At 41.7% G+C, this 13,410-nt stretch overlaps 1 non-coding gene across 1 annotated transcript; it reads right to left on the reverse strand.

Moving 5' to 3' along the window:
• Positions 1 to 445: 445 nt before the first annotated feature.
• Positions 446 to 518, reverse strand: TRNAS-CGA (transfer RNA serine (anticodon CGA)). The gene has a single exon. It is a non-coding gene; the product is annotated as a tRNA-Ser (tRNA).
• Positions 519 to 13,410: the final 12,892 nt, after the last annotated feature.

The following is a 13,410-nucleotide window of genomic DNA, read 5'->3' on the forward strand; positions in this document are numbered from 1 at the left end:
TGCGTTTGCAAAGGAATACGTAAATTAAATCTGCTGCATAGATTCCACAATTTATAATAAAAGTTATGGAGGTATATTGTTCACAGCCTGTGTATGGCATGCAAACAATGTATGCAAATGGCAGCCATGGGATTTTCGTGCCGCAATTAATTTGTTCAGAAAGGAATGGTCTCGCAAAAGCTTTATTAGATTTTGCAAGAAAACAGCACTTTAAAGAAATCGGGGTGTTCGCTAACAAAAGAAAAATTTGTGCAGCACACAAGGGTGTTGAATGAGGCACATTCAAGTCTTGTAAACATACTGTAAAATGCCTCTTCCATAGCCATATCATGAGAAGCCAACAAACACTGACACCAAGGACAACATAGGGGAAATTACTTGTGCTTAATAAATGGAATGAAGAAACGGTAAATTAATGGAAATTAAAGTGGATGAAAAAACAACTCGCCGCAGGTGGGAACCGAACCCACGACCTTCGCATTTCGTGTGCGATGCTCTACCAATTGAGCTACCGCGGCGCTGTTTCCCCACCCACTTTCTTGGGTATTTATGTGTGCTAGTAAGCCCTGGGAGTGTTAGCCAGCACCACCACTCACAGACCTTGGCGGCGGGCGTGGAACGTCCTTGTTGCCGCAGGAGTCACGTTCTCGTGACGCCTGACAAACAAGGAGCATCATTCAGAGACCAAAAATAAGGAAGTGCAGGCATCAAAAATACAGGCAAAAATATAGTGCCAGAAAGCCGGTGCAATTCGCTTTATAATTTAAAATGCCCATTCATGTTCACCCAAAGCATCTCCCATGTTCTTTTGCTGCCTGGAAGTAAACAGTTATTATAGCTTTCCTTCACTTTGAATCCTGTAAGCAAGTGGACTTGAACACCAATTACAACTACAATAACTGCACGTTATACTTTACTTGGAGTATCCAAAATGTATTTATTGCCTATAGTAGAATTTATCAAAATGTATACAAGTCTCCCTATGACCACAGTAAAACATGATGTCGCAACAGCAGGCATTAATGGTCCTTGGCAACTTCCTGGCCATTGTCAACAAGTATTTGGAGATCACATGCGACAGTTGACGTAAGGGGAGATTAGAACCTCAAGACAAATTATTATTCCCATACCATGCACTTAACTATTCTATAGAAGTAACAGTCGATTTTATTGAGATGTAAACATGCTACACGAAGCTGACTTAGTTGATAACATCACATCAGTGTTGTTTAAATTTCTGCATAAAAACTAACACCAAGCTTAATGCAACGTTCCGATTTCTTACCCCCTCGCAAACTGCGTTTCCTCAACCAGGTGGCCTGGCGAATGGCTCGGTCGTGAATTTTCCCATGTGGGATAGCTCCTGAAATACCAAACCACCTAGCCAGACAATGCAAGTAGTACACAGTATCAGCAGTATTGATTGATATCCGAGCCATTGTCACATACTAACAGTTCTGCGAGCATACGAACATACGAATAGATCTGTTTGGGTGAAGGCAACTGGTCAATAAACCCACACATGCTACCTGAAGGCATCGGTGATATGCCGGATTGGAGACCCTCGTAAATTAATGAATGACAAAAAGGGGTTTAACCAAGGGGCTCGACATTTATTAATAATAGCTTAAGAAGCTAACGAAGTTACCAACAAGTTGTCCTTCATGTCTTTGTAGATCCCGGACTCGTTACGCCTGCGGCAGAAATGATGTTCCGCATCCGCCACCAAGATTTGTGAGTGGTGGCGCTGGCTGACACTTGCAGGGTTAGTTCCAGTAGTAACACATAGATACTCCAGAAAGTGGATGGGAGAACGGCGCTCTATTGGTAGAGCATCGCACGCATAATGAGAAGAGGTGGGATTGTTCCCCACCTGCGGCTAGTTGTTTTTTCATCCACTTTAATTTCCATTAACTTATCATTTCTTTCATTCAGTTAGTAAGTGCAAGAAATTTCCCCTGTCTTGGTATCTTTGTTTGTTAGCTTCTTATGCTCAAATTTTGATCACTTAACCAAAGGAAGCTGCACCTTCAACGTGGAGAATGCAATGCGCGAAACTGACCCGTTGAACCAGTTAAAAAGCGCGGAAGCCAGGCGGAAGCCAGCGTTTGAGCCGGCCAAGCCAGAGCAGCGAACTAACTGTGGTGCCACGCCATGTTATACTGGCCTGTGAAACTTTGTTCAATCTATAGTATTGCGGTAAAAATTATATGGACACGCGCATTTCTGCCGTCACTGTCGCCATGATGCTCCGTAGCAAGTCATAGGGCAATGACATCCTCGCCGCGCGCCGTTTGCTGTATGTGCGAGGGAACACGTGCGAGAGTGAGCCGACAATGGCGAGCACAAGGGAGGAGTGCCCGGAGGGAGCACACCGTCTTCCGTAGCCATTGAGGAAGAAAAAAGCTGAGAGCGCCATATGACAATCTTGATGCCTAATGATAAAGAATTTAGAAGAGAAATAGGCCCTGGCCACGTGATATGCAAGCGGTAGATGCGGTCGTCTTGAGTTTATTGCGTCTGCTGCGGGGTTTTCGGAATAGGCGCGCATGGTAGGCATGGCAGACGTGCACGCTCAGGTTAGTGAAGCGTGTGTCGCAGTCTGTTATGTCAGTCAAGTAACGCACCGAACCAGCTCACGTTACGTAAATGCGGCTCGCCGCCTAAGGAGTAGACAGGCGCCAATTCTGCTCTAGCATCTCTAGTTATCTAGCAGGTGTGGATGATAGTCTAGGATGAGTGGCGCGCTTGGCATGGAACGTGATGACTTTTTTTTTATAATCTCTCTTTCTCTGTCTTCGTGGCTCATATATATGCGCTTTTTGCATTGTAATTCGGTTGAAGTTAGCGCTTGTAATATTTGTTTATTTGCTTAGTGTTTCCATAAGTAATTGCGCTGCCCGCCATCATATAGCGTGAGCGCCGACTGAACTAGCAAGACACTTCCAAGCACTCCCATCTTTACTACCCTTCTAGATGCCCATGATCCGGGAGTATTGTCCGCAGCATTACTCAGTTATAAAGTAAATGATACCTAAATAGCCTCATATCAACAAATAAACGCCATCAATTGAACAATTACTTCAATAAAGCAAACCTTTGTAACCATTCCATGGATACTTTCGTAACCATTAGGTAGGTACGGCATGGCGAAATATGAAACGCCGTCATTAAATGTGCGTCAGACGTGCCTGAATCCTAGAAGCTAAAGGTATGCCCGACAGACATGGAACTCACTTTCTCGCACCTGCAGCGCTCGTGCTCAGACAGTCATGCCGGATTATAGCTTTCTCGCGCCTTACGGCACTCTACCTTAAACATAACATTCCTGATGTTCCCGGGGGTGCAGTAGATGCCGCTGCAGAGACCGGGCCTGCTCTCCTGGAGCAGTATCTTCGCTCGTGCCAGGCTTTTCAAATGCTGCTCCTCATGAATTGTCAAAAGCACTTTTTAATGGGCTCCTTTGAGTTAGGTTTACTACCTTCTGCAAAAACATATGCAAAAATTGGCAGGCAGGAGCCGCGGAGCAAGGAAAACGGAAGCGGTGCTACGTTCGACGAATCTTTAGCTTCGGGGATTCGGGTACGTCCAACGTACCTTTTAATCACTGCCATCTTTACTACCCTTCCAGTTGTCCAGTCTGCCCTGCATTTTGTCTAGGAGATTATTCAGTGGTAAAAGAAATCATAGCTATATATCCTCATTGCAACAAATGCATGATATGCGGAACACAATTCCTTTAACGCCAAACGTACATATTTTTTATTTAATTATTTATTTATTTTTATTTTCACAATACTGCGGACATCTGTCCAAGCCGGAGGGGGCTACGTGAGCAAATACAAAAAAGCGAACATACAGATATATACAAGGGATACAGTCAACAAGATACACCCAGTGGGTGGTTGCAACCAGTGGCAATTTCCGGTAGGGCATTCCAATCATTGATTGTTTTTTTGGAAAGAAATGAGTATTTAAGAAGGTTTGTTCGTGCCAAGATCGGTTTGAAATACTGGCTGTGTTTGGGGCGAGAAATTCGAGATGTGTCCTTAATGATATAGTCGCGCGGTTGTATTCCTAGCTTTCCGTAATAGAGCTGGCGAAAGAAATTTACTCTGGCAGTTTTTCTTCGATCAATTAGTAGTTCCAAGTTTGCGGTTTCCTGCATACTCGTTAGGGAATTACGTCGTTTGAAGCGCTTATAAATAACGCGCGCGGCTAACCTTTGAATTCTTTCTAGTTTTTCAATACCTACCACTGTGTGAGGATCCCAAACGATACTCGAATATTCTATGAGAGGTCTAACGTACGTTTTTTATGCTTTTAATCTCAGTGAGGATATGGAGTCACCTAATTTAAACTTTAGAAATCCTAGTCTTTTTCGGGCTGCACAGGTTATATTGTCTATGTGAGGCGCCCAGGATAGACGTGAAGTTAAAGTTATCCCCAAGTATTTGTAGCTTTCTACTTTTCACCCTTATTATCCTTCATTTTGTACAAGTATTCTAGCTTTCGTAACTTATTTGTAATACACATATGCACTGTTTTGTCATAATTAATAGCGATATCCCATTCATTGCACTATTCTGCCAACCTATCCAAGGTTTCTTCCAGAAAAAGCTGATCAGAGACAGTTCGAATGCTGCTAAATATAATACAACCGTAATTTCAATTTCTTTTTTCTAAACATGAAATTGAACTGAACAAGTAGCATTCTATTTCATTATATACTACAGGCCCGTCATGTATTGAGGAGTGGGTACCACGTTACTGTGTTAGTACCAGAATATACATAAAATTTGTAAATATTCAGGGTGAAAATACGATACACCCTATTAGGTTCATAAAAGAGCGAGTGTTATCGCAATACACGATATCGTTCGACAAATTGTTGCAGTGGCAGATAGCCGACGCAAAAGAGTTATGGAATAACTCAAAGTTATAAAATACCAACATGCCCTAATCTACGCTCTTTCGAGTTTGTCAGTTTTAACATGAATTAATTGTTGGCGGATTGTTTTCGAATGATTTAATCTCGATGAGTGCTTGTCAGGGTTTCGCAGGTAATTAGAACGTGTTATGTTGACATGCCCATGGTATAATTGATAACTGAATTTTACTCGTGGAATTATCATTCTCTGTGAAAGTGGTCTAAAATTTGCTCGAGCAAACCTGAAGAACTACACTGCTTTGAGTAATCCGAGCATTTGAAGCTGACTGCTAGTTTTTGTTTGCGCTATAATTTATTAAAGAAACGTTTTTAATGGGGACTCCAGATTAAATCGGCATACGCTAAGCATGGGCTGTCTTGTATGCATTAAATTTCACATGTGGCGGTGTAGTACGTAATTTCCTTCTCAAAAATGATATTTTTCGCTGAGAGTTCTCACATATGGCTGAGATATGTGGCTCTTAATTAAGGCTTGACGTGAGTTAAATACGCACGTATTTCATCCCTTTAATTTATTTTAGTGCTTCCAACCGCGAATGTAAAGTGGCTTTTCTTTATTTGTAAATAAGATGCATTGAGTTTTTGATTTGTTTAATTGCAGCCCCAAGTGTTACACGAAGAGCTGATTGTCTGCAGTGAACTGTTAAGTGCTATTTCATCGACAGAGTTATGCGCGGCTGCTTATACAACACAGTCGTTAGCGAACAGTCGCACTGGACGGGGTATTTAACACAAAAGCGGATATCATTAATTGACAACAGGAACAAGAGTGCTGCAAGAACCGTCCCCTGAGGTCCTCCAGAGTAGACATGAACTTGCTGCGAGTGATCATTATCGATTGCTACACTCTGTCTCGAATTTTCTGGAAAATTTGAAATCTATTTTGTTGCGAATACTAAAAGCTATCACTTCTGTGGTTACATTCCCATGCGCAGAGACGTCGAACTCCGTAGAGAAGTCTAAAAATATTGCGTGTAATTGCCCATCGTCGTTAAAGGGAGACTAAAGGCAAACACGACATTCACAATTTAAATACCTTTCCAGAGGCCTCGCAACGTTCATTTCGTGCCACGAAAAGACACAGTTTACGAGAAAATTGTATCTGAAGGGTCCAAGTAACATTTGCGAAATTCAAATCTCCCGCCAAAAACCGTGGGAATGGTGACGTAGCATACGCCATCACCACACTTTGCTGCTGTCGGTGAGTAAAATGGCGCCCGACAGACGGCGTCACCGAGCCAAGACAGAGCGGCTGATTCGTCGCTGCAACAGCTTTTTGGTCAAGCGACGTAGACCGTTCGGGCATACTGCGACATCATCAGGAAGTTGAATTCTCCGCTACCTGCAGTTTGTGTAAGTTTCGCAAGCCAGCAAAACAAGCGCACCACTACGTGATCAGGAAATAACTTAAACACAAACGCAAGGGCGGCGCAGAGTCAAGCGAAAACGAAACCTTTCGACCGCCCCTGTCGTTGTCAACCGTAATTTCAATTTCTTTTTTCTAAACATCAAATGGAACTGAACAAGTAGCATTCTATTTCATGCTATAATACAATACCAGGATGTCATTTGCAGGGAGTAGTTAAGTACTAGTGACAGCATCTAACTGAGGAGTGCTTTCGTTATCGGGCAAGTGTTTGAATGTCCCAGGGGATTCTTTAATCGTGTCCTGCATTTACCTCGATTTCTCGATTATTAAGGCTCTGTTCGCGATAATATTGACGCCTTAGAGATTCTGGAGCCCTAATATATCACTATAGCTTGATTTAGTATTTGTCTTTAGTGTCCCTTTAATTGTGTCAGCTATGTCATGAGCTAATTCAGAAAGTTGGGTTATAGTTGAAAGACGTGGTCTGAACCATGCTGTTGTTCATATATTAGTTCATTTGCTTCTAGGTGAGTTATTATAGTTCTAAGTATTCCATTATTTTGCAATAACGTTAGTGACAGTGGACGTTAGTTATTTAAATCAATTTTCGAGCCCCATTTGTGTACTGGAATTTAGCACTGTGCCGATCGTCTGCTCATAATGATGTTTTAAAAGAATGTCTGAATGTTTAAAATATATATTTCGATACTCGAACTGCGTATAGACTTAAGAATAAGTTAATTATGAGGTCGGGACCAGTGGACTTCGATCAAGTTTATGCAGAAGAGATAGCATACCCTGTTCAGTTACGGTCAGTTCCACCATGGGAACCTTCAAGGTGCAAGGTTTTAGTAACGTATTCATGGTACGTTTTATAAAAACCGATTGGAAAAAATTATTCATTTCTTTGCCAATGTGCTCAGGAACGTTGATAACTTTATCTGAAGACCTAATTTGCGAGATGGTTTCTCTTTCATCTGACAAATATCGCCAGAATTTCTGGCGGTTGTTAGTCATAAATCAAAGTATCGTTAAAGAAACTAGCTTTCGCTACTGAGATTTTCTGTTTTAGAGTAGTCATAAGATTATCGGTGTTGTCCTTGGTTCCCCTTTGCCACCGTCGTTTTATGTTTATTTTCAATTGTACTGTTTCACAAGTTATCCATGGGTAAGCCCAATTAATACGTTTTTTTACCCGGAATGAAGGTTTATTCACAATATTTAACACTGTGTGTAAAGTACCTCCAGAGTTCTTTTGCGTCTGTTAAGTAATTGAATGTATGGAACTGAGATTACAGGAAACTTAATATGGCAGAGTCATCTGCGCGTGCAATCTTTAAAGTAGGCAGTGACTGTTTGCTATGGCGGCATGGTTAATATGTGGCCGGATAACATAGACACTTTGGGGTCTAAACTGGCACTTTCGATAGACACAGTGAATACTTGTAGTGCACTGTTTACAAAAAACTAGGTCAAGTAAAGACGATCACCTTAAGGCGATACGAGCGCTCCCATTTACCAGTTGCCCTAATGACAATGTGGGCGCTATATCCAGTAGTGATTCTGAGCTCTCGACACCTCGGCTTTCACACGAACGATTGCTCCAGTTTACTCCTAGAAGGTTGAAGTCACCGGCTATAATAATTTTTTACCTAGAGTTAGTGTGATTTGAGAGATAAGCATGACTCAGTTCGATGTAATCAGATGCAGCCTTTGGAGGCCGATATACACCTCCTATTTCGATATCTTTAACAAATATCCAAAATCTGTTGCTTAAACGCGACGATATTGCCTCATTTCTTGATTACTGCAGTTCAGATATTCTTGTTCTTACTGAAACATGGCTGCACCCTGAAATAACAGATAATCAAATATTTCCACATGATAGCACATTTAACATATTAAGGTGTGATCGGACCGAAAAGAGAGGTGGTGGCGTACTCCTTGGTATCAAAAGAACAGTTACCTCACAAGTTATTAATGTAGATTCCAGTATTGAGATACTATGGGCTGAATGTCAAACCTACAGAAACAAGCTATTGATAGGTTGTTGTTATCGTCCTCCCGATACAAACCAGTACTTCCTTGTCGAACTGCGCAATAGTATTTCTAAAGCCTTTGAGCTCTGTCAGGCTGATATCGTCTATGTTTTTGGCGACTTTAATTTTCCTTTGATCGACTAGAATAACCTATCATCCTCTTGTCATACATCAATGAAGTTCATTTCTTTAATGTTAGATTTCAATTTATTCCAAATAATCACCCAGCCCACCCGTGGCACTAACATTTTAGATTTAGTTTTCACTAACGCCCCTGAAACAATTGGTGAAGTTGTTTGCTTAGACGGTTTCAGTGATCACAAGCTACTACAACTTACTCTTAACATTCCCTTGAAATATACAGGCGTCTGAAACAAAACCATACGCAATTACAGCAGGGGAGACTATAGCAATATTAACAAAGAACTTGAGACATTTCTTTCTGGCACCTTTTCAGCTTCGTTTTCTGCTCGGTCAGTCACTGAATACTGGCTTCTGTTTAAAGAAAAGCTGTGTGCTTTAGTTGAAACGTATATCCCCCAAATCAGAATAACAGGCGATAGACAGAAGTACTTTCGACGGCCAAGAAACAAGAAGAAAATGCTATACGCGACTGCAAAGCGTACAAACTCACCCGTGGTATTGGATAAATATAACTCATTTTTGAAAGTTTACTGCTCATCTTTAAGAGAGGCTAAAGAAAAATACAACTCTGAAGATCTACCTTCATTGCTTAAAAACAACCCCCAAAAATTCTGGCAGGTGATTTCACCCAATAGTGGCTCGCATCGCATTTCACTAAGTGATGGTAATCAAGCTCCAATCAGCGACAAGGAATGCCCAGTCGTCTTTAATGCAATTTTTCATCCATATTCACAATAGAAGACCATTCAAATCTGCCGGAAGTCACTGATCTAGATTGCCACTACATGCAATCGATCGATGTAACAGAGGATGGTATCACAGGTCTCATAAATAACCTTAAGTTGACTACTTTTTCGGGTGTCGATAATATTAACTCAAAAATCTTGAAGAATACAGTCACGCTATCTAGCAAATTTTTATGCATTCTTTTCCTCAAGTCGTTATCATCAGGCCAGCTTCCCCTAGACTGGAAAATTGCAAAAGTGATACCAGTACACAAAAACGGTAGCAAGAATTCCTCATAAAACTATCGTCCAATATCATTGACAAGTATTTGCTGCAAAATGCTTGATCATTGCATCTCACATATATCACCATCTGGAATCAAATAATTTTGTCTTCACTAACCAACATGGGTTTAAGAAAGGTTTGTCATGTGAGAGACGCAGTTACTAAAATTCACTACAAACTTGCATTTTAACATGAACCATAATCTTCAAACAGATTGCTTTTTTTCCCGACTTCTCCTAAGCCTTCGACCGTGTGGCTCACTGCTGTTTAATTTCCAAGTTATCCCCGTTCTCAAATTAGACTGCTTAGCGCTCTCCTGGATTCGTAACTTCCTAACAAATCGTCAGCAATTTACAGTCGTTCATAATTTTACGTCACCCCTTGCATATGTCAATTCCGGTTTACCGCAGGGTAGCGTACTAGGACCCTTTCGTTTTCTTGTCTACATCAATGATCTGCCCAATAACATCTCATCCTGCATGCATGTTTTCGCCGATGATTGTATATTATATCGACCAATTCGCAGCCTTGATGACCATCGCATTCTTCAAGAGAACCTTCCTCTCGTTACCATGTGAAGACTGGCAAATGAAACTTAACTCATCTAAATGCCAACTAATTACATTCACGCGAAAAACATCAATTCATCGCTTTTCCTATTATATAAACAGAAAGATAGTATCTGAGGCATCAGCATATAAATATCTAGGCGTAAATCTTACACCGAGCCTTTCCTGGGCCTTTCACATTGCAACCATATGCGCAAACGCTTCCAAATCTCTCGGATATATTCGTCGCAACTTGCGTAATTGCCCGTCTAACATCCGTAAATTAGCATTCGTATCATTTGTACGCCCTCAGCTTGAGTTCGCGTCCCATATATGGTTATCCGCATGTTAGACGGCATCCAAAACCGGGCTAGTCGATTTATTTCCGGAAATTACAGCTACCAGTCAAGCATTACTCAAATAAAACTCGACCTTTCCCTTCAATCACTGAGTAGCCGCCGGGACATAGCACTCCTGTCCTTGCTCCATAGATATGTTCACCAAATCAAGCCATCAAACTTGGCAACTGGAACGCGCGTCTTGCACATCACGACGACTTTATAATGATTTAAGCCTCACTCGCATTTATGGCAACACTAACGCATTTAACTTCTCGGCTTTACCACGAGCGATTCGGTTATGGAATTCGCTTCCGAACAGCACTGTCGCTCAAATGAGCAATGATAAATTCAGACAACTACTGAACCTACAGTCCTCATCATAACAAATATATTCATCTATACATATGTCATGTCATATAATACATGTCACATACGGGTCATGACTTTCTTTTTCTTGTTATTGCTGTTTCAATTTTGTTTGCTTTATGTGCTCACGCTATGTACGTTATTTTGCGCTAATGTTACATAGCTTCTTATGTTACCGTGAATTGTACTTTTCATTCCTTTCCCGACAACTGTTTGTATTGATTTAGCATTTTTTTACACTGTTTTGCAAGCATGTGATCATTGCAAACATTTTTAGCTCTCACATTTTTTTAGCGCTCATGTATATGTTTTCTCTTGTGATATGTTCAATGACGCCCCCCTTACTCAATGCTCCCCTTGGGGCCTGTAAGGTACATTGAAATAAAAATAAAAATAACATAGTTATACTTTGGTTTCAATATGTTATTTTGCACCAGACGACATCATCGGCAAGAATGCCATCAAGTTTTAATGATATTATGTTATTTTTAAAAGCTATTGCCACACGGCACCTCGTCCTTGCGAAACAGTCTATTCGAAGAAGGAACAATTTATTAAAGGAAAATCCACCCAATCTTAGCAATTGCTACAAAGGTAGATACGCAATTTTCCCTTAATTAATTACTTATCTCCACCTTGCGAGTTTCCGCAGAACTATTACGTCAAACTCTTACTTTGCTTTGAGCTGTTGACCAATTCGGCTTCGCCCTGCCTTCTGCTAGCCGCCTGTTAGCTCCGATGGTAGAGCGGCTGTCTTGGAGAGGCGGTGGTCCGGGATTCGAATCCCTGACCAGGTGGAATTTTTCTTCGACTGCGAGGCTCTTCTTTTGAGGAACCCGTATGGATTTCCTTTGTAACAATTACTACGATGGGGTGGATGCCTCATTTTCACTTAATTAATTACTTGTCTCCACCTTGCGGATTATCGCAGAACTATTACGTCGAAGAAAAAACAACTTCGGAATCACGTACTTCAGAGTTAAGCAGCGTTTCTGTTATTAATAGAACATTACACTGATAAGACAGGATTAGATTCTATAGTTGATCAGATGCATTTGCTACGCTTCGAGCATCAAAGGAAATAATTCTGAGTGGTTTGGTGATGGGCTGTCAATTTGTATCTTTTGTTAGTTTTTTTTTTTGCATACTCGAAGTTGAAGGGATACTTCGCGACTGACTTGTTTTGCGCAATATCTCAGTCATAGCATTAGTTAATGGGCCCGAAGTATAAAGGTCCCATCGATTTTCGATTTCTCAAACGTTGGCTTAACTTTTGCTCCTTCTGCTTCGTCGTTTGGCGCAGAGTGCCACAAGTGCGCGCGTATTTCCTTTACTCCTTTAGAAAAATCTTTGGAAATACATAGTAGTGTGTCTTTAAGTTTATAATAGCAAGAATGTATTTTTTTGTATCACCAAACAGTCGATGGGTGACAGGACGTTCTTGATTATATCTACGGGTGCCTATCCTGTGGATTCTTTTAATAGTTTTTACTTCAATGCCAGGCGTGTTTTTTGAAATGTTTTCTTTCACTTTCTTTTCAAGTGAGGCTGCATTTTCGTTAGGTTCCTATGGTACACCATAGATAAGTAAGTTGTTGCGTCGTGTTCTTCTGCCTAAAATGTCCAATTTAAATGTCACTCTTTGGGTTTTATCTTTCGTGGCATCACATTTGTTTTCGAATTCGGCCGATTTTGCGGAGGAGCTGTATTGGCTAGCTGATTAGTCCCCCCCCCCCCCCCCCCACTCTGTCTGCCACCTGTACGCCGAAATCTCTTCCGGCGTAAAGCCATGCGCACACGCACAAAAAAAGAAAGAGAAATAGAGGCGCGCGTTCGGCAGCGCCAGTAGTGACGCCGTGGCTCTCCGTCGCAGGCGAGCGCGCGCGCAGCAGTTTCATTCCGGCTCCGAAATGGGTAGGCAACGCATCATACGTACTTCTGAGGAGCAGGCAGCTTTCGATCAGCAACGCTGCGAGTAGAACAGGGAACCAGCTCATCTACGCCGGGGCGATGCTGCAGCCCGGGTACAACAAGCTCGTGCAGCCGAGCGCAAGCAGCAACTGCGTACCGAGGATCCGGCAGCCTACCAAAGCGTCATTTAATGAACCGTCGGGATTAACGGAGTGATAAACAACGGGGCCACGCGTTCCATCTGCACTGGTTAGCCATCTGTACATAGTGCTTGGGTGGTGATTTTTTTTCTTCACATCGGTTAAGAACGTTGCATATCATTTTAACATGTAAGTCTAGTTTCCATGTTACGCACTGTTCGCTCTAGCTTTATGAATATAGAGACCAGTATCCTTAATGTTTCGTATGTGTTACTTTGTTCTTTCAGAATTTGTTTAAAAGCTCATTGCTTGGCGAGTATCCGATTCTGTGTCTGAATTCGGAACGGGATTAAGTTCAACATCACTAGATGTTAGTACCAGTAGCCTAAATACATTGTAACAGTCACAAACCATGACAAGACGAAAGTGTGGACTTGCCAGCACCAACAGAGTCACATCATTATACCGTGAAAGAGGGTACCGAACATTTGTGACTAACCTGCATAGCAAAAAGAGCAAAGAACGGCGAGCATCGGCTTCTGGTCGGTGCCGCGAAGTCCAATGAAGCGACCCGCATTATGTGCCGACCA

The sequence above is a fragment of the Dermacentor variabilis genome, chromosome 4 (assembly GCF_050947875.1).
Source record: "Dermacentor variabilis isolate Ectoservices chromosome 4, ASM5094787v1, whole genome shotgun sequence".
In the NCBI taxonomy this organism is placed as follows: Eukaryota; Metazoa; Arthropoda; class Arachnida; order Ixodida; family Ixodidae; genus Dermacentor; species Dermacentor variabilis.